A 4,601-nucleotide genomic window follows, 5' to 3' on the forward strand; every position below is an offset into this window, starting at 1 on the left:
CCACTCCCCCTTTTCTGCCCACCCACCAATAAAATTTAAAAAATGATTTCCTTGAGAAGTCAAGGGGAGATTAGGGTAAGACCCATACTTTATTCCCAATGCTTTTCTTCCTGCCCTTTCCCAAGAATAAAATTATGTGAGAAATAAACCTGCCTCCTTATGTTACTCTGAAGAATTTCCACTTCTGTGCAGCCCTTTCTTCTTTGCTGGTTTCTCTTTGGGGAGCTGTTATTGAAGCCATTTTCCAGGAGATCAAGGACTACACATTCATTTAATACTTAAGTATTTTTTCATAGAACTCACCTTCCCCAAGTTTGTAACATTCTAGTGTTTGTAGGCCAAAGATGTCCTCACTGGATTCAGTTTGAGGAAAATCTTGCCCTAAAGTAAAGTCTCTGGCAGTCTGAGTATATGTGAGATATAGAAGAGGAAATAATACCAGTAGACATATTTGGAAAATTTTCTCCTACTTTTAACTTAAAAATATCAACAAAAAGAAGTCAAAAATCTAAATTTTAACAGAAGTCCTGCCCAATTTCTATTTTAAAGCATAAGAAACAAAGAAAAAATAAACTATATTTTTATTTTAAGCAACAGGTTTGATTTATCCAGGAATCTTTTGCTGAACAGGTACTCAGATAATTTTAATTTAAAGATGGCAAAGTCAAGGGGATGGCATTTCTTATTGCCAAATACTATGTATTGAGATGCTGTGCTACATTTTTTTATTATTTTATTTTTTTAATTGAGGTATAATTGACATATAACATATTAGTTTTAGGCATATAATGTAATGAATGATTGGATATTTGTATGCATTGTGAAATGATTACCACAATAAGTCTAGTTAACATTCATTACCATAAAATTATACTGTATTTTTAAGGTTAGCATCAGGTTGATTAGGGCCTGACCTGTTTCCTTTGTTAAGTATTTTCCGCCTCACCCCTTGTTATGGGCAATGTGAATTCCATAGCTATGTCCCCATTCTAGGTTGGGCAACTGGGGAATCCAGAACTTATAATGTGGTTTCCCTTATCCCTATGCAGAACTTGGGGCATGCCTTTCTGTGAACTAACTCTCCTGGGCTTTTCTTTTTTTCCTTTCACTTTGCTCTTATTTCTCTATCTTTAGAAAAAAAATCTCATTGTGCTGCATGTAAGTCCATAAACTACCTGAGATCTATTTTATACTAAGGTAGGGCATTAAATGAATAGCACTGATAATTTTCTGATGGCATAATCTTGAAATTAAAATGAAAGAGGAAATCAACACCTTTGAAAAATGAGTTGACAAGTCCTATTTCAGAATATGTTTCTGATTCAAAGTAAATTGGACCAATCTGAAGTTTCTACATAGCTCCCAAAAAACCCACAGCAATGACAGACTCTTAAATAAAAAATATTTTCCCAAGTCCAAATTTAATTCATATCAATAGGTATGTTTGGCAGAACATCATCTATCAGCAGTTATACAGAATTTGTAACAAAATCCCATGTTTCCTTATTTTTCTTAGAATTTTAGGTCTGAATGGTCTGTAAAATATGGAAGCCATTTACTGGATCTTAAATATTTTTCCATGGATCTTGGTCATGGAAGAATTCTTTTTGGTAGCGCTTAAATTTCCCTGTTGCCATTTCTGGTAAACCTCTCCAGTTTTTAGAGCCACTGCTGTTTTGGTGGAAAGGCCGGATAATCCCCTGGAGAACACAGAATGGAGGGGTTGAGTAGAGTGGCTGGATACACAGCTGTGGGTGTGGTACAGGGCACACCACAGTTTAGGAATGGGTGTGCTTATTTGTCGTAAAAGAATAATGTGGGAGGAGAGGGGACTTTACTGAACATGGTATGCAGGAGTTCTTCCAAGCAGAGCACTTTCTCTCTGTTGTCAACACTTGGCTTCTTATTTATGTATTTTTTTCTTGAGCTTAAACAATTTTCAACTTTGAATTTCTCCTCATAACCTGTGAATCAAGGAAAAGTCACCTGACTTTTCTTTGGCAGATCTCATGTATCCCAGAAAGTGACAGGAGAGAGAGGGTGAAGAGTTGAAGGGAATTTCCCAAGAGGTTGAAATGAGCAAAGAAAGCAAGTTTATTCCCTTCATCCTTGGCCCCTGGGTGATAGAAGAACTTTCACCTCTGAGAATCCAACATTTAAGGGATTCTTAGATTATAGTTAATGCAATTATAAGTTCAGAGCCTGGGTAAACTTTAAAAATCAACCTTCTGCTAAAAGATGTAATCTTTTCCAGTTTCTGAAATCTTTTGGTAGAATCTTAAAATACTTTTTCCCATTGTGTTCTGTCTTTTCCTTTAAAGAATACGTTAAATGAATTGAGTTCTAGACAATATAAGGTGCCAAATAAGATCACAAAGAGAGGTAACCTAAGGCACCATCGAGGTAAGGAAAATGAATAACTATGACCCGTCCTTTTCCTGATGGATGCTGAGCATCTATAGTTGCTGTTGTTATGTGTTGGTCATAAGACAGCAGAGTGTGGGGAAATAAAGCAATAGCACAGGAATCAGGGAATTCTCTTGGTGGACTTGGAGAATATGACATGAGGACTCTATTTGAGAGCTCTGACATTAGACAGATTTGAAGTTACATTGGGCACTTACTTCATCTCCACTTTCCAATATGTAAACATGTTCTGGTCTGTAAGCAGCAGAACAATGCCATTAAATACAGTTAAATTAATACTGTGTGAAAAGCATATGGCTGAGTATCTGGCACACAATCATGCTTAATAAATGGTAACTGTTATTACTGTTTAATCATAAAATCTACTTCTCTGAGAATGCCAGATATCCTTCTTGTATGGCTGAATTTCAAACCTATATTGGAAATAATTATGCCAGCTGTGAGGTTTTACTTCCTTAGAAGGGAGATGCCATCCATTCATATGTAGTTTTACTAATTTAGAATGATTTGCTAGAAGGTCAATCATAACGATGAACAATTCAGAACTATGGACTACATTAAAAGCAATATAGATAGGGCTCTAGCTTCACTCTTAGTAAATATTGTAAGAAATCTGGGTTTTATTATTCCAAATATATTTATTATTTGCTTAATTCTAGAATATATAAATACAGTTTCAGAATTGCCCATACCTTGTGAAACCAAGTTTAATAAAGAGAATGCAAATATCTGTGTCTTTTTTCTTCAGCCTTATCTACATAATAAACTATTATTTTTCAAAATTACTTAGTTTAGTTCTTTTCTTCACCAACTTCTTCAGTGTAGTTATGTTATTCACTGTTAATACATTTAGATTAACTCTCTTTGGGTTCCATTTGGGTTCCCCCATCGCCCTGGTTGATATTCATTATTTGTTTTTGGCTATATGAAACATTACCATGGTTCTAAAACTCAGAAATACACAAATAGTTATACTTTCCCCAATCTTTCTACCTCATTCCCACCTAGCCACTGTGGATGAGAATTCTCCTTAAATTTTGTGGTTCTTCCTATATTTCTTTTTGCATCTTTCTTATTTTCTCTTATTGCTTAATGAAGATAACACACAGTAGATAACCTTTTGCACTTTGTTTCTTGTAATTAGCAATATATCCTGGAAATCACCTCATATCAGTTCATAGTGATTGTTCACATTCCTTTTTATATGGTTGCATAGTACTTCATTGTGTGGATATGTCACAGTTTACTCAAACATTCTCTTGTACCCACTGGATAAGTGCATATATAGCTTTGTTACATAATTCCAAATCCCCCACCCAGAAGACTTGTTCCAGTTGCATTCCTGGTAATGTGAGAGAATGACTCTTTCCTCACAGCCTGGTCAATAGAACGTGTTGTAATACTTTTAGATTTTCCCCAGTCTGATAGGTGGCAAATGGTAACTCAGTGTTGCTTGAATTTGCATTTCTTTAGTTCTGAGGGAATTTAAGTGTCTTTATATGTTTAGGGGCCATTTGTACATCTTTTTTTGTGAATCGTTTATTCATATCTTTTTACCATTTTCCTTTGGGTTTTGGTCCTTAGTCCAACAGTTTTTAAGAGTTCTTGTATATTGGGGATTTTACTTTTTATTTGAGGTATATATTATAAATATTTTCTCCAGTTAGTTGCCTTTTAACTTTATGGTGTTTGCCATTCAATGATTTTTTTTTTCATATAGCCACATTTATCAGCAGTTCCTTTTATTGCTTCTGGATTTTGAACCATATTTAGAAAGCCTTTTCCTACACTGAAGTTAAAGAGGAATTCATTCATTTTTTCCCAATACTTCTATGGTTTCATATACTACATTAATATTCCTAATCTATTTGGAGTTTACTCCTATGTACAGAGTGAGGTATGGATCTAATTTCATCTTTTGCCACATTGCTACCATTTATTAAAAAGTCAATTAAAAAAATAAAATGACATAAAAATAAAATAATAAAATAAAAGGTCAATCTTTGCCCCAGTAATTCGTGGTGAACCTTTATCATACGCTAAACTTTCAGATATCTTTGGATCCATTTCTTTTCTTTTTTTGGTCTAATTGTCTATTCATGTGCTAGTACCATAATATTGAAATCATAGAAACTTTATGGTGTGCTTTAGGTAAAGTTAGTTCCCCTTACAGT

The sequence above is a fragment of the Acinonyx jubatus genome, chromosome B2 (assembly GCF_027475565.1).
Source record: "Acinonyx jubatus isolate Ajub_Pintada_27869175 chromosome B2, VMU_Ajub_asm_v1.0, whole genome shotgun sequence".
NCBI classification, from domain to species: domain Eukaryota; kingdom Metazoa; phylum Chordata; class Mammalia; order Carnivora; family Felidae; genus Acinonyx; species Acinonyx jubatus.